The sequence below is a fragment of the Triturus cristatus genome, chromosome 8 (assembly GCF_964204655.1).
Source record: "Triturus cristatus chromosome 8, aTriCri1.1, whole genome shotgun sequence".
Taxonomy (NCBI): domain Eukaryota; kingdom Metazoa; phylum Chordata; class Amphibia; order Caudata; family Salamandridae; genus Triturus; species Triturus cristatus.
Window position 1 is genome coordinate 459,323,918 of NC_140591.1, and position 21,176 is coordinate 459,345,093.

Sequence of the window (21,176 nt, forward strand, 5' to 3'; positions counted from 1 at the left end):
CAAAGTTTGGAAGATTATTGATATTTGTTTTCAGTGTACCAGTCATAAGAGAGTCGGTTTAAGATAGCAGATGGGGATGGTGATCACATTCTTAACATGAACCTTTATGGTTAGACGGCTATCCAGGATGACTCCGAAGGGCCCGCTGTTCTAAAACCCATTCACAAACTAGGATGTGCAATTTGCATACCGTCAGGTTTATAAATTGGTGTGTCTTTCTTGGGATATCTGTGTCATTGAGTGCTGTGCATCGCCCAGACTTTCAAAGCGCCTGATTGGTCTATCCGCTTGCAAGACGTGAGGCGAGCCAAGTTGAAAGATTGTGTTACCGTTTACATTCACAGAGTTTAAATCTGTTTTTCAATCTTCTAAAGTCAACAGAATGAGCACCACTGATGTGTTAAATATTGATACATATCATTAAGCAGCAACATACAGTTTGAGTGCTGCAGTAAGATGGCATCTAGTGGTATGGGAGAAATGGAAATATATTGGAAGTCTGCAACGTCCTAAAGAAGTTTGTACCCCCGCACTTTTATTCCATAACTTTTCATATCACCATTTTGTACCATAACCTATCTGTCATTTGACTGACTTTTTCCCAGTACTACTAACTAACTTTACCTGTTCATAAATCTTCTGGTTTCGTTAGAGGTAATCCTTTTAGTGGCTAGACATGCTTCGCCAGCGTCAGTATGCCTTGCATGTGAGCAGTGGGCAGGAAAAACCTGATTTACCTATTGGCTAGTGTATTAAGTGGGAAGTGGGGCAGAGCCATCTATATGTTAGGTACACCTTACACATAACAGGTGATGACTGGCCAGGCACTGCTAATTTCTCAGAGGCACTGGCGTAACATAAAGACGTTTGATTTAAGGTTGAAACCATTTGTGGTGAGGAAATCAGTATTTCACCCTTTGTGTAATGGTTCAATGGGATGAACACTCACTAGAGAACCTTTATCCGAATGGCACAGGATGGAATCCAGGGACATCAACTAAGTTATGGCTTAGTTCAGGCTACAGAGACCTGTGTGCAGTTTACAAAATTAATTCTAATTGAGTCAACTCATCCGTCCGAAGGCATAAAATTTGCATAACTTAATTGTGAAATAGTAAGATATATTATGTGAATTTTCGAAGTTGTAGGTCTATTGCTAAATGACAGATCTGTTTTTTTTTTTTTTTTTTTTTTTTTTTTTTTTTGAAACCGTTTATTACAGGACTCAAAAAATTGTACAAGTATGGGCCTACAACCTTCCGGCCGGCCGCTAGCAATAAAAGGAGCATACGGTATACATTTGTAAAACACATGGAGCCGCTGCCGAGCATTTACAGGAGATAACATCGTTGCGTGCCACATTATGCAGACCCCATCATACGGTTCCATTTTAAATTTAAAGCACAGCAAACACAAACAAACCCACAAGGCAATCCTCAATCGAAATAGCAACACGTGCTCCCCTAGAGGGGGGAATCTAGCCATCCATAGGAATCTCAAGAGGGGGGGGAGAGATCAGAACTAGGATTGGGGACACCCAATGCCCAGGTACCGGGGGGATGAGTTGGCTAAGGGGACGGGGCCGGCGATGGATCAGGCAGTAGGGGTGGAGCACAGATTCCCCCGCGGTAGGCGTTCCAGGGGCCCCACACTTTCACCCATGTCGCAGGCTTACCTCTCGCCACATACACCACCTTTTCCCGAAACATGCACCAGTCCATATGCTCCTTCCAGGCCGAGACTGTCGGGGGGCTCACCCACCACGTCTGCGGCACCGAGTAGTCGGTAGGCTCCCACACATTCAACAGGCATCTCCTCGCTTCGGGCAACAGCGCCACATGCGTGACCACTCGCAGCACCTCATGCACACCTCGCCAGAACCCCTCCACTTGCGGGCACTCCCAAAGGATATGCAGAAAGGTCCCCAGCGCACCACACCCACGCTTACACAAACCGTCCTCAGCATAGCCCATACGCAGGAGCTTTGGCCCCGTCATATAGACCCTGTGGAGTATCTTGAGCTGGACGAAACGAAGGCGAGTCGGTATGGCCACCTCTTTCGGGGAGGCCACCGCGGAGATCCAGTCCTCGTCGTCCAGCTCCAGCCCATCGGCTACCCAAGCCTCACGAAGGGCAGTCAGCAAGTCTGAGCGATCGTTGATCAGTTTTTTATAGATCAGTGAGATCGTGCTGTCAGGGACGTGTCCGTCCAGCACTCTATCCTCTAGGGGGGAGCACTCCGGGATGGAGGCAACGTCCGGAAAGACGGAGCCCAGCGCATGCCGGACCTGCAAGTACCGAAAGTACTCGCTGCCCTGCAACTGAAATTCCGTCTGCAGCATCTCGAACGTTTTAAATCCTCCCCTCGTCCAGAGATCCCCCACTCTGCTGATGCCTATTAAATCCCACTTCTCAAAGCCCTTCGAGGTCCACAAGGAGCCCAACCGCTCAGATGCGTATAGTGGTGACGCCCGGGTCAAACGGTCCTTCCACCCCATTGCAGCATTAGCCGCGTGCCACACTCGCACCATGACACGCGTGGGGCCCGTCAGGCAAGCGTCGGGCGCGCTAGAGTAGAGCGCTCGATTATAGTCACCACCTGGAAGTAGCATCCTATCCATTTCAAACGCAGGGTTTAAGGCTGGCCCATATAGGCCCTGATTAATTGCGGCTAGCTGGGAGGCCCAATAATACCGTTTAATATCCGGGAGGGCAATCCCCCCATCATACCAGGGGAGCGTCAGCTTAGCCAGGGCAATACGTGGCCTCCCGTCCCAGAACAGGCGGCGCTGCAAACTCTCCACTTCTCGGAAGTAGCGCGCTGGGACAAGGTCCATCGTGTTCTGTAACGCGTATAGGAAACGCGGCAACGACATCATTTTAAACAATGCCGCCCGGCCGAGCGGCGAAAGCGGCAAACGCCGCCAGCGCGCGACATCCTCTTTCAGACGCTGGAGGGGGGGAAGCAAGTTCCGATCATACCGAGCCTCCGGGTCCAGAGTAATGAAGACACCCAGGTACCTAAATCCCTGCGGGGCGACCTGGATCGGACAGCCCCGCGGGAGGATAGGAGCCTCCCCAGAGAGAACATACACACACGATTTAGCCCAGTTGATGACCAGACCGGAGTTACGACCGAATGAATGCAGAACATCAACTAGTACTATGAGTGATTTACGTGGGGAAGCTAGGTACAAGAGGATGTCATCAGCGTATAAGGATACGCGGTCCTCATACTCGGGGGTCCAGCGGAGACCACGGATGGAAGGCTCCCACCGCAGCCACTCCGCCAGGGGCTCCAAGGCAAGTGCAAAAAGGAGCGGCGATAAGGGGCAGCCCTGTCGAGTGCCTCGGCCCAGCTCAAACGGAGCCGATACTCTTCCGTTCACCACCACCTGCGCCAGTGGGCCCGAATATAGCAATTTGACCCAACTGATGAACCCTGGGCCAAATCCAAACTTCGCAAGCATCGCCCAGATATATGGCCATTCAAGCGTGTCAAACGCCATGGTGGCGTCTAAGGACGCCAAAATGGCCGGCTCCCGTATAAACGGGGCACGTGCGAGCACACCGTGCAAACGCCGCAGATTAAGGGCCGTGTTGCGATGAGGAATAAAGCCAGACTGGTCCTGATGAACCAAATCGCCCACCACGCCGACCAGCCGATTGGCCAGTACCTTAGCGAGAATCTTGGGCTCCGCATTCAGCAGCGAAATGGGCCGATAGGATGTAACCCGGTTCCGAGGTCTCCCCTCCTTGTGGATGACCACGATTGTAGCCAGACGCTGGTCCGGCGGGAGGGAGCCCACCGAGTGTGCCGCCAGGAACATAGCCCGGAGGTGGGGTGCCAGCGTATCCGGTCGTAACTTATACAACTCGATAGGGAGACCATTCGGACCCATGGCCTTGCCGGAAGCGACCGAGCGTATGGCGAGGGCGATCTCGTCGGAGGTGGGAGCGGCGTCCAACGACACCCTGTCCTCCCCAGAAAGGGAGGGCAGCGCAATATCACTGAGCAGGGCGAGGGAATCCTCTTCCGAGCAGGGAGACACCGGGGAATACACCCCATGGAAATAATCCGCAAAGCAGGAGACAATTTCTTCTGGCTCAGTCACACACACACCATCCGTTTTCTCAATCAGCGGGACCACACGATTCGCTCTCTCTTTTTTGTCCAACCACGCTATAAGCTTACCAGCCTTATCACCCACATCATACAAACGCCCCTGTTGCTCTCTACTGAGGCCCCTGGCCGCCTACGTGACGAGGGCCCTGTAGGCCGCCTGCTTGAGTTGGAGGACATGTAATGCAGCATCCGTCACCCCACCTTCTAAATTCCCCTCCAACTCGGCTATTTCAGCCTCCATCCGGGTCACCTCCTCCCGCTCGCGCCTCCGGGCATGGGAAATGAGGGATAGGGCCTCCCCTCGGAGTACTGTCTTGAAGGCCTCCCATAGCGGTATGGCCGAAGGCACAGACCCCACATTCTCATCAAAATATCGCTGAAGGGATTTAATCAATGCAGCGCGAATGGAGGGGTCGCGCAGGTACCAAGGATTGATTGGGACCACCCTACCCTCACCCCTCGGAAAGACATCAAAGTGCAATAGGAGCGGGGAGTGGTCCGAAATACCCCGTGGCAAATGGCGTACCTCTCCCACCCTCCCAACATAGGCCGCCGGGACAAGGACATAGTCTAGTCGTGAGAGACTACCATGGGCTCCCGAGTGGAAAGTATACTGCAGCTGCGCGGGGTGTTTTAAACGCCAGCAGTCCACTAATCCAAATGTATCTAAGAGGCCGGGGAGCCACGCCTGTGCCCGGGGGAGGTCCCTAGGGGGGTGACGATCCAAAGATCCAGATACCACCGCATTGAAATCCCCCCCCACAACCAAAAGCCCCCCCGGAAGGCCAAGGAGAAGGCGCCCAAGGTCCGCAAAAGTGGTCGACTGCAGCCCCGGTGGGATGTATATTGACACAAAGACAACCACTTTGCCCTCCAGTCTTCCCACCAAGACCGTATAGCGTCCCCTATCATCGTGGAGCACCTCATCAATCTCCAACGGGAGCGAGTTCTTCACCATGTTGCCCACACCCCGTGAGCCGGACGTAAAGCCCGAGTGAGCCACTAGGCGATAGCCACGCCGATTCATGGCGCAGAAGGAGTTACCAATGAGGTGTGTCTCCTGCAGAAAGACTACATCAGGCGAGATTCGCTTCAAAAATTGCAGGACCACACCCCGTTTGATCCTGTCCCCCAGTCCATTCACATTCCAGGATAACAAAGTTAGTTCCCTACCCCCCATCATATACAAAAGCCATCATTCGTACCCCGGAGAGCACTTTAAAACCAACACAATAGTACGTTTGCCCTGTGGTAAACAGATCTGTTTGTTAATAGTTATTGTTATTCGAAGCACTGAAAGTAATCTCAAGTGAGTAGGAAATACAACACCTTTTCTTATGCTCATTGTGACTTTGCATCTTCGTGAAAGTAGACTGACCTGAAATGTTTACAATACACTGAAAAGCCTGAATCCAAACTCTATAACTGAAGTTATCCCAGAATGGATCAGTGCTACTTCATCTACAACTTGGAGACTGTGGATGAAGGATTCCTCATCTTCAAACCTTTTTCTTCACTTTCTCCATATTGTGCGATATTGTGCTAGGATCCACATATGCATGTTTCACTTCCAATCCTCATGTTCCATCCATTCACCCAGGATCTGGGGTGCCATCCCTTCATGCATCAGGGCGGCCTCATTCCTGCTCAAGTTTAGGAAAAAATGAAATCAGCACTTTTTTAAAGCACAATATGATAATGTAATACCTTTCCACTTCCCCCATCACATAGATGTATATTTGTATGTATGCATGTATATATGTGAAATCTGAAAGAACCTCGTTAGTTAGATTCCTCACCTTAGAATATCCCCAGGTGTCAGGCTGGATCCGGAAAGATTTTTCGTCAGCAATACCCCTTGCGCGTCGCTAGGCGTCGTCTGCGGCTCCGCGTCCGTCGTCGGCGTCGTGTGCCAGAATGACGTCGTCGGAGTACTTAGACGCCGCCCTCGTGCGCTGTAGTCAGTTCTTTTTTCCGCGCCAGACAGCGCCGATCCGGGTTGAGCTTACCCTTTTAGTCACTTTTTTACTAAAACTTTTTGGACTCATTTGTCTACTCGTCGACTCGAACTGGTGCCGGTAGGATGCCTGGTTTTAAAGCCTGTGACTCCTGTCACCGACTGAAGTCGGTAACGGACCACCATCGCCATGCCTTTACTGCCTCGGGCCGACCACGATTCCGAGTCGTGCCTTGACTGCCAGGCCTTGACCTTGAAGGCTAGGCGGGAGCGGTCCCGCAAGCTTCTCGAGCTCCGGCACTCGGCTCCGCGCCGTTCACGGTCCCGGTCCAGGAGGAGGTCGAAGGACCGGTCGCAGAGCCGCAGCCACCATCACCGCTCGTCGGGTTCCAAGTCTTCGGGTAAGTCGAAGCATGGTAAGAAGTCCAAGAGACGACATCGCCCTTCGGACTCCCCTTGCCGGTGGCGCGACTCGGTCAAGGGTCCGGGTGGTACCAACCCCGCGGCTCCGCTGGAGCCGCAGGAGCCGCGTCCGTCCCCATATCCACCGGTCCCTGGGACTGACGCGACTCCGGCGGAGATCAGTGCCTTCCTCTCGGCCATGAGGGGCCTGGCTCCGCCGTCGACGCCTGCCGGCGCGCCTTCGGGCCCCGCGGGCTCGACTGGGCGGTCTAGCGAGCTGACGGCTCCGGCCCCGGAGCCATCGTCGACTTCGGTCCCGATGCCGCAGGTCCCGGTGGAATCCAGGCCTGGATCACAGTCGATGCTGGTCGACCTCACGACGCCTCCTCCTCCGCCGGCGTCGATACCGGTTCCACCCCTGGCGCCGTCTCCGGACGACGCCGTTCCCCGGTTCAGTCCGGGCCCGGCGCCGGTGCGGCGCCGTCTGGCGCTGCATCTGACGCCGATGGATGAACATTTCATCTTCCGTCTGGCTCCGGTTATTCCCCCTGTTTATCAGGAATCGGATGACGGTGGCGACTGGGAGGGGTCTGAGGACCTTCTGGCCCACCAGGGCCAGCTATCACGGGACTGGGCAGATGAGCTGGGGGATGTCAGTGGACTTGATACCTCCCCTGACACTGGCTTCATCTCTCCTCCGACCATGGCTTCGGAGGAAGGTGCTACCTTTTCTATGGCGTTGCGTAAGGCGGCCGAAGCCCTCGGGCTGGAGCTCCCTACTGTGGCCGTGAGGACTAACCTCCTCACTGAAGTGCTCCAACCATCAGCAAGCTCCTTGGAGCCTCTGCTGCCGTTTAGCGAGGCACTGATGGACGTTCTCAAGGGCACCTGGTCCAAGCCTTCCACAGTACCTCCTGTGGATCGGAACGTGGCCCGATGCCACTGCCCTGCTCCGGGCGACCCCAGTTTTCTGTCCCAACACCCCACCCCTGAGAGCCTGGTTATCCTGGCCTCTACTTCCCAGACCTCCTTCCCGTCCGCTCCCCCGGATCGGGAATCCAAGAGGCTGGAGCAGTTTGGCAAAAAGCTGTTCCCCTCCCTTAGTTTAGGGCTGTGGTCTATTAACACCGCTTGTCTCTTGGACCGTTACTCCCACTCTCTGTGGGATACGGTGGAGGACGTGCTGCCCCTGTGTCTGGAGGAGGCCCGGACACGGCTCGCCCAGGTTCTTGCCGACGGGCGGGACACAGCGCGGTATGCCATCCGATGTGGTTTGGACACGACGGACTCACTTGGCAGGGCAATGTCGTCCACGGTGGCGCTTCGTCATCACGCCTGGTTACGGTCCACGTCTTTTTCCGGGAATGTCCAGAGCACCCTCATGGACATGCCCTTTGATGGCGATCGCCTCTTTGGCGACAAAGCGGACAGTGCACTGGAGCGCTTGAAGGACTCCAGGGCTACGGCCAAGTCCTTGGGTCTCTCGGCCCCGCGCCCGTAAACTTCCGCTTTTCACCCCTTTCGTGGCCAAGGAAGGGGCGCCCCCTCACGTCCGTCTAGCCACAGGCCGCAGAACCATCCTCCACGTGGTCGCGGACGTGGATTCCGCCGAGGCGGTACAGGGGGACAACGTGCCTGTCCATCCCAGCAGCATCCGCTTCAAAGCCCTCCTAGTCCATGCTTTCAGGCCCATTCCACGCCAGTGGGAGGCAGAGTTCGCCATAACCTGCTCCACTGGCGTTCCATCACTTTGGACAGGTGGGTGCTGCAAATCGTCCGAAGGAGCTACTCCCTCCCCTTCGAGATGACCCCTCCAGCCATGCCACCGCAGTGCCACCGCATGTCGGGGGATCACTTGAATCTTCTACGGGAGGAAGTTACGGCCCTCTTGGCCAAAGAGGCTGGCGAGCGCGTTCCTGGTCCAGAAGTAGGCCGTGGTTGTTATTCCCACTACTTTCTGGTTCCCAAGAAGGGCAAAGGAGGCCTATGCCCTATCTTGGACCTCAGGAGCGTCAACGCCTTCCTCCGGAAGGAGAGGTTCAGGATGCTCACCTTAGCTCAGGTTCTGACTGCCCTGGACCCAGGAGACTGGATGGTAGCGTTGAACTTGCAGGACGCTTATTTTCACATCCCCGTCCTGCCGGCCCACCGGCGTTACCTGCGGTTCACGGTGGGTCAGGAGCATTTTCAGTTTACTGTGCTCCCCTTCGGCCTCACCAGTGCCCCTCGGGTGTTCACGAAAGTGATGGTGGTGGTCACAGCTCATCTGCGCAGATCAGGGGTTCCAGTCTTCCCCTATCTCGACGACTGGCTGTTGAAGGCGGGCTCACCCCAGCAAGTCGTCTCCCACCTCCAGACTACGGCCGACCTCCTGCATTTGCTGGGGTTCTCCATCAATGTGCCGAAGTCGCATCTGAGTCCCTCTTCATCGGAGCGGTTCTGGACTCGGCGCAGTTCCGGGCTTATCCTCCGGAACAGCGGGTCCGGGATATTCAGGCTCTGATTCCCATCTTTCAGCCTCTATCCCGGGTATCGGTCAAGTTGGTGCTGCGGCTTCTGGCTCTGATAGCCTCCTGCATCCTGTTAGTGCATCACACCAGGTGGCGAATGCGGGCTCTGCAGTGGGACCTGAAGTTTCAGTGGGCCCAGCATCGGGGCAACCTGTCCGACCATGTCTTGATCTCGGAGGGCACTGCAAAGCAGTTGCAGTGGTGGCTCACGGACCGCGATTGGGTCAGCGGCAGATCCCTCTCCCTACCCCAACCGGAGCACGTAGTAGTGACGGATGCGTCCCTCCTGGGATGGGGGGGGCCACATGGGGGAGGCGGAGATCAGAGGACTCTGGTCTCCAGCGGAGTCTCGGCTCCATATCAACCTTTTGGAACTGAGAGCGATCCGACTTGCACTGAAGGTATTTCTTCCCGTTGTCCGGGGAAGTGTAGTGCAGGTGTTCACGGACAACACCACTGCCATGTGGTATTGCAACAAACAGGGCGGGGTGGGGTCGTGGACCCTTTGTCAGGAGGCTTTGCGCCTCTGGACATGGCTGGAACATCAGGGCATCACCCTGGTGGTTCAACATCTGGCAGGCTCTCTGAACGCCAGAGCAGACGAACTCAGCCGCCGGTGCATGATGGATCACGAATGGCGTCTAAACTAGGACGTGGCACAAGGCCTCTTTCGGCAGTGGGGAGAGCCTTGGTTAGATCTATTCGCCACCGAAGAGAACGCGCAATGTCAGCAGTTCTGCGCGTTGGAGTTTCCAAGGCAGCACTCGCTCAGGGACGCCTTTCGTCGCGAGTGGAGTTGCGGTCTGTTGTACGCCTTTCCACCTATACCACTTCTGCCCAGAGTGCTGAAGAAGATCAGGCGTGACCAGACCCAAGTCATCTTGGTGGCTCCGGATTGGGCACGAAGGTATTGGTATCCCGAGCTACTCAGTCTGTCAATCGATCCCCCGATCCGACTGCCTCTTCAGGAGGACCTTCTGTCGCAGCAGCAGGGGACGGTCCTCCACCCGAACCTGTCCAGTCTCCACCTCCATGCGTGGAGATTGAGCGGCGACAGTTGATGCCATTTGACTTACCTCCTGAAGTCTGCGATGTGATTCTGGCAGCCAGGCGTCCCTCCACAAAAACGGTATACGCCTGCAGGTGGAACAAATTTGTGGCATGGTGCACAGCAAAGGCTGTGGATCCCCTTTCCGCCCCTCTTTCTGAGGTTCTCCTCTTTCTTCTTTGCATGGCCCAGCAGGGCTCTGCTCTGGGCACCCTAAAAGGTTATCTTTCTGCCATCTCTGCTTTCGTACGGCTTCCTGATCAGCCTTCTCTTTTCAAATCCCCTGTTGTTTCTCGTTTCTTCAAAGGTATTACTCGCATGTTTCTTCCTGTCCCCTTCGTAATGCCTCAGTGGGATTTGAACCTGGTCTTGACATATCTGATGTGCGCTCCCTTTGAGCCTCTTCATAATTGTCCCCTTCGTCTTCTGACTCTTAAGACTGCATTCCTGGTAGCCATCACCTCGGCTAGACAGGTGAGTGAGCTCCAGCCTCTATCTTCTAAGCCTCCTTTTCTTTCTGTTTATCCAGACAAGGTTGTCCTCCGGACTCGTCCTTCCTTTCTTCCGAAAGTGGTGACTGCCTTTCACATCGGGCAGTCTGTCACGTTGCCCACCTTCTTTCCGCCTCCGCATCTTTCGAAAGAGGAAGAGAGGCTCCACCATCTGGACCCAAAACGGGTGCTGTCCTTTTATTTGGACCGCACCAAACAGTTCCGGGTGGACGACCAACTCTTTGTTGGCTACGTGGGTGCTAAGAAGGGGCGGGCAGTACACAAGCGAACCATCTCGCGGTGGGTCGTTTTGTGTATAAAACCTTGTGACTCCTTGGCTAAAAAGGACCCTCCTGTAGGGCTGAGGGCCCTTTCCACTCGGGCCACAGCGGCGACTACAGCCCTGGGCCGAGGAGTTCCCTTGCAGGACATCTGTCAGGCAGCAACGTGGGCTTCGCTGCACACGTTTGCCAAGCATTATTGCCTGGACAGCCAAGTCCGGAGAGACGGCTTCTTTGGCCGTTCTGTTCTCCAGGACTTTCTGGTGTGATCTTGGTTCCCAGACCCACCGCCGGGGTTGGCATTGCTGGGGTATCTATTCTAAGGTGAGGAATCTAACTAGCGTGTTTCTTTCAGATTAACAAGTTACTTACCTTCGGTAACGATGTATCTGTAAGAAACATTCGTTAGTTAGATTCCTCACCGACACACCCATCCTCCCCGTTCTGCGAACCGACATCTAGGGTTAAGGTTATCCTTTTCAGGGCCATAGACTTTTTGGCACCAGTGTCGGTCTCTTGCATGGCTCTACGTTCCTGGTGCAGAAAACTCTGTACAAAAACTGACGTCAGCGCGCGAGGGCGGCGTCTAAGTACTCCGACGACGTCATTCCGGCGCACGACGCTGACGACGGACGCGGAGCCGCAGAAGACGCCTAGCGACGCGCAAGGGGTATTGCGGACGAAAAATCTTTCCGGATCCAGCCTGACGCCTGGGGATATTCTAAGGTGAGGAATCTAACTAACTAATGTTTCTTACAGATACATCGTTACCGAAGGTAAGTAACTTGTTCATTTAGTTTAGCGTAAACCTAGCTAAAAGATAGTAGAGCACTTTTGCACAAATTTGGGCCATCCAGAATATTTTGCCTGCCGAGTGTTTTATGCAAAAGGAACTATTGATGGACGGAATGCAGAACAAATCAAAACATTCACCCCCAGTCAAGAGATCTGGGTTAAATCCATCATTCTTTTGCTCACCATGCCACCCCAGTTTAGACCTGGCCATATGCAAATCAGTCTTGACCCTGTGCCTCATGGGAACAGTCCAGCCCGAACTGCCAAGCCAGGTCCTCCCTGGACCGGAAACAAGCATCCTAGGACCGGTTTCAAGGTTTCACCCCTCTTCAGCCACGTCTGAGCATACCCATCCCACTCGGGGTGACAAATGCAAAAGGAGCTATTGATGGACGGAATGCAGAACAAATCAAAACATTCACCCCCAGTCAAGAGATCTGGGTTAAATCCATCATTCTTTTGCTCACCATGCCATATCACCATATCTAAAGTGAGCAGAAGTTATCTAAAAAGCTATTGTTTGACTTTTCTTTCTGATAAGCGATTTTGCAAGGAAATTTCCAAACCTTGTGTCATTAGGAACCAGCTGACGTTAGTTACTGACATGATTTAGCCGTATCTCACTGCCGTCCATTGGCCAAAGTACAGCTCCAGTACCTCCTGACATGCTTTAGACTTGATATCTTTCACCAATTAATCGCTTTTACAGCCATTAATATTTGGTCACCAGCCCTGATCGACTGTCCTTGTGATGGCCTTTCAACTCAATGCACTCTCTACTTTACATTCTTTTGTCCCTAATATGCCGCACCACGTAAGCGATATATTTTACCTATTCTTTGTGCTTATAGTTTCAAGCATTATAAGCCTGCTCTGTTGTTTCCCTATCAAGTGAATTCTTTGGCAATTTACTACAAAATGTCCTGCTTTCTAGGGTCTGTGATCAGATTGAGAAAATATCTTAATAGCACTGGATGATGTTTTTACAATTTTTGTTTTATTATGTATCTTTTATCAATTGCTATGTGAGGATGTATTATGTATTTTGCATTTTGCTTATGTGTTTGCTTTTATGATTTTTAAAGGAAAAATCGAATAAGGCTGAGATGACTGACTAGTAGAGCAATTCACAAGGTAAAATGGAAAGATACAATCAAAGTGTGATTGGAGAGGTAGGTATGTTCCGGGAGCAAGATATTGTGGAAGTCTGGTGGCCCCTGGTGTCAACGGGCTGTGTGGATGTCTACTGGACTTGTGATCCTGGACTGGGTTAATGTATGTTATTGGCTGTAGGAATGTAGTACGGGCGACTGAAACCTCCCTGGGCTGCTTGGCAAGGGTTTCTCACAGGAACTGTGTGTTACATATGGTGGCAAATGTTGCAGTGATACACTGTTGCCATGTTATTGTTGTAGATATCTTTATCATTAAAACTTGAAATAAGAACAATTTAAAAAAAAAAGTTTTGTTCCGGGAGCAGAAGTTGTTACTGCATTGTGATGTAGTGTTCTTTAAGTTGATGTGTCTTCAGATTGTTCCTGAATTGGCGCATGGGTCATCTTATTTCCAAAGTGTAAGTTGGCTGCTGAGCTAGGCCTCTGGATGGTTGTGAATCCCTCAACTGCACAGGACCATAGGGCTATAGGGCGAGTGCTGCGGGATGTCTCCAAGAGGTTGAGTGAAGGTCCTGCTGTGCCTGGCTGGTAGTCGTTTGCAGTGGAGGTTTACAGCAAGGGCATTGGCAGACCCAACATCTGCCTAATAGACTTCCTATCTGGCCAAAATGAATGACACGTCCCAGATCCTCATTGCCTGGTTAAAGCTTGTGTATCTAACTGCCACTGTGCATAATATTAGGCCAATCAAAGAGCAAGGTAAGCAGAAAGCAGACACAACCCACCTGCCATGGTGTTCGCCCATCAACAGAAGTCTTGTCTCAACTCTGGTGTTGGTTTTAATAGAGCCCATCACACAAAACGTGTGACTATGTGTTGTTTTTTTTTTATTGTTATTATTTCATTTTTAGCAAGTTTGTGGATTCAGGTTGGAATCTGTGGACACAAAGCATTAAAATGGCAACAGTGTAATCTGCAAATCCTGGCCAGGCACGTGGTCCTGGCATGAAAACATATTTTTTCTTTTGTGGGCCAGAATCTGCCTTCTAACTCCCTACAGCCCACTTGTCAGACAGTGGGCACTCATTGTTATCATACATGTGTAGTTTATTTCTGCATGGTTTCTTACGCCTCTGTCTAGTGATTGTGTAGGTATGCTTAGGTCTCAGTTTTCATTGAAAAAACGTTTTATAACTTTGATGCCATTTAAGTAATCTCCACAGAACTTTCCTATCACATAAAGCTGAGGTGGCTGTATTTCATCACGTCTTGTTGCATGCCAATCCGTTTGAGGGCTGAGGTGGGATTAAAAAGAGAGTAAAAAAAGTGTGTTTTGTACTGGATAAATTGCACTTTTTTAAATAAAGTTTATTTGTCATGGTCATGGTGTTATACATGCATAATTTGCCACATTGCTTTTAGTATGAGGCATAGTAAGGAGACAAAAGATAGAAAGCTTGGTGGAAACAGTGTGTTCTCACAAGAAACATCACATTTTGAACACATGGCTAATAAAGTAGCCCAGTTAGGTCCAAGAGTGTTCTGTGCGTAACACTAGTGTTGTATCCTAGTGCCAGTGTCAACCCGAGGGTGTGTGTGTGTAGCTGTGGATGTGCACAATGATGTTTCTAGCCCCTGGCTGGTGCTCGGTGTTTCACGTTCTCTCAGGTAGTCCCTCAGGGGTTGCCATATATCCTTTGGCCTGAAAGTGGGGGGTTGCAGTTATGCAAATAACTCACTGGTAGTAGCACAGTGTAGATCATGCTTCCTATCCATTACTCCAGTGTGGGCCCTCTCTTACTGCCCCAGAGCAAGGATACCTCTCACTTTGCAAGAAGTAGCACCATTGCTACAAATCTACGCATAGCTTTGGGAACACTAGCAACATGGCCTAGTAATGCCATCAATGGGGAAGGCGCTAGTTGCAGGCTAGTCATTTGCCACAATTTTGTGAATATTCCGGTCCAATAGGGAGCAATCTTATTGCATGTCCAGTTCATGTATGCAAAGCGCGCTGCATATGTGTGGCATTTAGGGCAGTGTCGGAACCGACTAGGGTCTACGCGGGACATCAGCGCTGGGGTGGTGTAGGCCCTTCTCAGAAATTTGAAGTTTAATAGTTTGTGCCTATGGTTGCAGGACACCAAATTAGTCTGAGTGCAGCACTCCTTCCAAACTTTATTCGCGAGTGGATATCCCAGATTAGCCTCCCATTCAGTCCTCACTTTGGTATCGTGCGGTGGTGTAAGTGTTAAACATGCACGGTACAGTCTGGCTATGAGATGATCCCCACCAGTGTCTGTGATAAGGGTTGTGAGTGGTTCAAAATCGGGTAGTTATATTGGATATGTTGATATTTTATCCCTGAGTGCTGCCTGGAGACGAGCCAAGATGAAGTGGTCCATGTAAGGGGCGCTCTGAAAACGAGGGTCTTCTGTACAGGAAAAGACGTGACTGCTGGGAAAAAGGTCCCCCAACGTGCGTACCTCGTATTGTGTGCGCTGTACCAGTGGGTCCAGCATGGGGGGTAGCCATGGATTAGCCAATACCGGAAGCGATGATGAGTGCAGTGTCATGCCTCCCATTTTCCTGGGTAATGTCATCCATGCCCAACAGGCGGTGGATAATGTCTGGATACAATGTGGATCTCGCAGCATTCCAGTCAGTAGCAAGGATCCCATTGGAGTAGGGGCTGCTAGATCCCTCTCTGGTTTGTCATAAGAGATGTGGGCATCTGGGTGATACCAGTGCCATGAGTAGCTACATTGTGCCATCAGGAAGTAAAGATGCATGTCTAGGACTCCGAATCCCCCCCATTCATATGGGCGTACAATGGTTTTCCAGCCGATTCGAGGCTGTTTGCCCCCACATACGAGCCTTGTCAAAAGCGTTTGGATTTGAGCGCAAAAAAAACAGTTGTCAAGGGAATAGGGATATTTTCAATGAGCTAGAGCAATTGGGGCAGGACCACCATTTTAATAATGGTTATACGTCCTGCTATAGACCGCGGGAGTCGGATCCATCTCTCTACCTTGGGGCCTAGTTTTTCCACAGCTGTGCCATAGTTGAACTTCAATAGCTGTTCTTTGTCCCTGTGCAGGTATATACCCAAGTTTTTCACCACCGCTACACACCAAGTCAACTGTCTAATGACATCTACCCGAACGGTTCGGCAGAATTACCATATACATGGCTTACTGTCCTCCAATTTATCGTGCAGCTAAACACTGTGTGCCAATATTAACAGCCCTGACAAAGTCATTAAACTGACGAAACACGTGTTGGCTACATAAACAGCAAACAAGATCTACGAATAAAAGATCTCTGCTGATATCAAATAATGGGATGATTGCATTATTTCAATTAGTTACTACTGTACGGATTTCACCTTTTATGTACAAAGTGTGTGCCCAAGGTTTGCTAGACTAATACAGGCCTCCGAATATGGGGAGCTTATTCTAGGAGCGTAGGGTAAACACTCCTACTTTGTGTGCACCACCCTACTACTCTCCGGTTTTACAAATTGTGTCTTGCTGTCAGGTGAGCATCACCCTCTAGGCCCCAAATTTACCCAGGCGATTTTCTAAATAATTGGAGAGGCAAACGTAGAATGGCTTGTGGACGCTAAGTGCGTTTCCTGTAGGAACACGTCAGCTTTATGTCACCGAATGTATTGCAGCACTTGCCTACACTTGTGCGGATTGTTTAGTCCCCTCACATTCCAAGTCATAAGTGTGATAGCTACATATGAGCAAACTTCAACCTGATGTGCCATTGAGTTTGATGTTGAGCATGATGGCATGTATCCGTAGTAACAACAACAAATGACACCGAGAATAGAAACAGAAAGAAAACCCCTTAAAACAACAGGTGCTACAGCTCCCATCCCCCTCCCCCTCCCATACTTGGCAGCTTTCTGCCAGGTACGATCCCCATAGAGCAATCTCCCAACTTCAGAACTTCCTTAAGCCCTTAAGGCTTATAGCAAGATATAGTCGTGATCATCACAGGGGGCGGCAACACCACGTCAGTCCCCCGCACCCTGTAATTATTAAATCTGAACAAGTGTCAGATAGCTGCATCTCGTAGGTGTCCCCCACCAACCAACAGAGAGCAAAAAAGGGGCGGAGTGGTTGTGTTATTAGGAGCCACCAGGGTAATAAAATGTGGTATGGATGGAGTCTCAAGTTCAGTCTGATGGGAAAACGTTGACGCTTGCACCAGAGTGGATGTCCATTGTCGATCTTCTAGGGGAGCATCACCCACAGGCTTGTCTTTTCTCAGAGTACTGTCTGTAGAAGTTCTGGATGTCTGTGGGATTATAAAATATACTTGGTTTACCATTAACATAGACTTTGAGGCGTGCCAGGTACAACATTCCATATCTGAGGCTCAGATTTCAAAGCATTGCTTTTACTCCAGTGTATTTACGCCTGGCTTCCTGCAGTAGCATTGTGAAGTTGGGGAAGATGGATAACGAGGATCCCTGCCAGGATAGTGGACCAGTTTCACGTGCCAGCCTCAAAATAGTGTCCCGGTCTCTAAAGCTCAGGAGCCTAGCAAGAATACGCCTGTGTGGGCTACCAGGATTTGGGCACGGTCCAAGTGACCAATGCGCATGCTCGACTACAAACATGGATTTAAAGTCTTAACAGGTCCGTCAGTAGCTGTTCGACGAATTGGTCCATTCTTCCAGTATTTGTGAACTCTGGCATCCCCACTATGCACATGTTCCGTCTGCTCCTCGCCTCCAAGTCATTATTCTTCATGGCCATTGTTTTCAGGACTTTCTCCTTTCGTTCAAGCTTCCTAGCTGTATGGGCTGTATGAGCCACACCCTCTTCAAGGTCTGATATCCTTCCTTCCGCTAAGTCTAGACGGCTGTCATGCTGGTCTATTCGCTCCCCCAGTGCTTCCAGCCTTCTATCAAGGCCATCAAACCGGCTGTCAAGCGCTTTAAAGCCCGAGCGCAGCTCTGTCATCAGTGCCTCTGTGTCTTAGGGGGGCCTCACTCCCACGGCCCCTGTTGTTGCTTCATCAGCCATGTATCGAGTTTGCACTGGCCCCTGGTTCTTGACCATGTCTAATGGAAGTCAGCGCAGTTTAGGGCCTTTGCGGGCCATTCCAGCCTAGTGTGCGCAAGTTTCTACCCCCCTTGCAACACTTGTGACCAGGCCTTGAAATGGGGGAGGGCAAGTGTGGCATTGTTCTTCTTCTCACGGCGATTGTTCATTTAACAGTCTTCTAGCCCCTTGGGAGGGAGGGGGTGGGAGGTGCGCGCAGGATCCGGTGTGAAGATTCTCTCTATTATGGCGAGTAGTAGGTGCTCTGCCCTTGTTCTGCCTGCAAATTTCCCATACTGATTTGCCGCCCCCATGTATCAACCGGCCAGATTTGCCAGGCTCTGCTGTGGGGAGTGGGGGCGGTGAACACACAGGCCCATTACTGTTGTAACTAGGCCATGGGGAGGGCGATGCGTGCTAATGAAGGAGCAGGCAGTGGAACGGCCTGGCACGGCGGCCGAGCCACGAGGGTCACCCTTACCTCTCCGCCCTATGCGGCTCCTGTCTTCCTCTCCCTTTATGGCGCAGCTTCCATTCCTGCCTCGTGGTCGGCGCGTCCTCCGGTAGGCCATAGTGATCAGCACGTCACGAGTCGTCTCGTTTCTGCTTCTTCGCGGTCCGCGTTGCTTTGATCAGGGTGCGGCAGGATCAAGAATGGAGACTTATGTCAGGTCAGTGCCTTATCTTCCTTAAAACGTCATTCCATGGCCAGGAATTGCAAAAGTGGAACAAACGCCGTCCCCTCCATGCCCTGGTGCTGAGGCCTCACACCACACCTCATCTAGGGCCGAGATCGGCCAGCAGTTTCAGTCACCGATTTGTACTTAATCATGCCCTTCGTGTCTCTGCAAGTTTCGGGGGGCGCACCCGGAATACTTAACAGTTTGTCTCCTACATAGGGTAGCAGCTATTTAGCCCGATTTGGCTCGAATGCACGGGGTTTCTGACTGAGCTTCAGCTCTGCACATCCATTGCAGTCAGCGGTCAGGCCACACCCCATAAATTGCGCTTTTCTATAGCAAAAATGCTTAACGGAATTCCTAAAATATGGTATATAGCTAGAACTTTACTTGAAACAGCACCTATTCTTGTTTTTTTGTAAATAGTTTTTGAGATATTTGTGTGGTGTCAGCCACAAAATATGATCTTGTTTTCACATGTAGACAGTTTGGTGCAATGATTATCAAGCGTTGCAACTCTCTATTTAACACTGCGCTCAACTTCCTATCTAAGAGCCCCACCGCAGAATGGCCCTTGGAGTCCTGGATGTTCTGAGATGAACCATGTATTTGTGACACATGTGGAAGAGATTGAAAACCAAGAATAAAGACTAGGCTAGAATGGCAGCTATTTGGAGAATTGTCAGTGACATACAAAAATGCTTCTCCTAAACAAGTATTTGAGAATTAAAAGGAATGAAATAGACAACACTGTCATAGGCATAACACCATAAGTAAGAAAGAACACGGTTTTAGATTATTTAGTTTGTCACCATAGTTGAGATTCATGTTGTCTCAATATTACTGATGCTGATTCTATCGGTTGTGTTGGAATAGGAGTTAAAGGAGGGCGCGGATCGCCTGTCCATATGCACCAGAGATACCACTTTTGATGTGCCAGCAGCTGCCGCATGGGGGTGACTGGTCGGCATTGACAGGGTGGAGCGATGCGGGCTTGACGGCGATGGGGGATCTATATGAAGATGGTGTGCTGTTGCCTTTCAATTCTGTGTGTGAGCGTTACGGCCTGCCGCGTGGGGATTACTTGCTTCATGCGGCCTTAGTATCGGCTATTCAGCGCCGGTGGAGGAGTGGGTTATAGGAGCCGCAGGCCTCCATGGCTTGCCAGTATGTGGTGTTGGCAACGGGCACCGTTAAAGCGGTCACATGCTTGTATCGGCGAATGACTAATGAATGGTTAGTCCCCCTTGAAAGGTTGAAACAGCGATGGGAGGAGGATATTGGAAGGGACATACCCGATAAAGCGTGGGCTGAACTGCTCGAGCGGCCTTGGAAGTGTTCTAGAAATGCCCGTTTCCAGCAGATCCAATTTTTTATTTTACACCGAGCTTATCTAACCCCAGCTAAGGTTCAGTGCTACTTTCACACACCTACGGCGTCCTGCCCCCGCTGTCGAGCGGAGGGGGCTGATCTTTGCCATATGCTTTGGGGTTGTCCTCAGATCAGGGCTTACTGGGGAGAGGTGTGGTCGTTGCTTTGTACCGTCACAGGCAGGGAGATTGAACTCGGTATGAGCCCGTGCTTGTTGCACTGGTTTCCCCACACCTCCAAGAATAAAATAACCAGTAAATTTATAGACCTAGGGTTGGTACTAGCCAAACGGGAAATTACTGCCAATTGGAAGTCGCAGCGGGGACCGAGATTGAAGAAATGGAGGGCGGAACTTACTAGCTGGGCAGACTGTGAGGCGGTCATTCGGGTACAGGCGGCTGCCCGTGCTCATAGCGATAGGGCGCTGGATTTGGCCCGGGCCTGGGGCACACTGACAGAACTATTGAAGGCTGCCGGCTCTGAGACGGGCGAGGCCTCCGAAACGGAGGAGGGGCAGGTCCTCCCTTCCCCTGAGTCGAGTTAGAAGTGCGGAGTGGAGTCGGACATTGTTGTATTTGGGTTGCCGGTGCTCCTGTGTTGGGAAAGCTTATGGGGTAGAGTGGAAGGAGTGGGTGCCTTGATATGTATCCAATCAATAAGTCATGCCGGGGGGGGGGCAGGGGATGGGGGGGTGAGGGGAGGGTCGTAATACAGGGTAGTAGCTAGGTTTTGGTTTAGTGGTATCTATAGCACCAAGGAGCCTTATGAGTGGAGTATCCGTGACTTATACCTGGGCAGGCTGCCGGAAGGTGGACACTGGATGGTGGAATTACAGGGGACTACTCCACAGGGTTGTAGGGGGAGCTATGACTCTGTTAGCACAGATTAGAGTTGACGGTGCGAAGCTGTGCCTTGCTATGTCTCATGTCATGCTGGACTTGGATCGCATTGTTTTTTGAGTGTTCTGAAAAGCAAAAAAAAATAAATTAAAAAAAAAAAAAACAAATTACTGATGCTGATTCAATTAGCTCCCTCATTGGTGATGTCTTTACCTGAGGGCATTGTGATGTCTTCTCTAGTTCTTGGCTTATAGTAAGATAAGATCAGCTGCAGAGGTTCTTGTTGTAACTTGTTAACTGCCTCAGTAAGGTCATCCTATCATCCTATGGAGCAAAACACGCTCTTAAATGTAGGAGATGGCAAGCTATAAGGAGGTTCAGCCTATGCAGCTATTCCTTTCCCTGCAGTGAAGTGTTGCGGGTAAAAGAAGATGGAAAATGAGATATGTTTTTCATGTTCTACAACATTGAGTTGAAATCACTTTTCCTATAAAGAAC

The 21,176-nt window shown here is 51.2% G+C and overlaps 1 protein-coding gene across 6 annotated transcripts in view; it reads left to right on the forward strand.

Annotated features, from left to right (window-relative positions):
* FNDC3A (fibronectin type III domain containing 3A) overlaps positions 1 to 21,176 on the forward strand; it is a 1,314,248-nt gene that overhangs the window by 912,556 nt on the left and 380,516 nt on the right. The window lies entirely within an intron of this gene.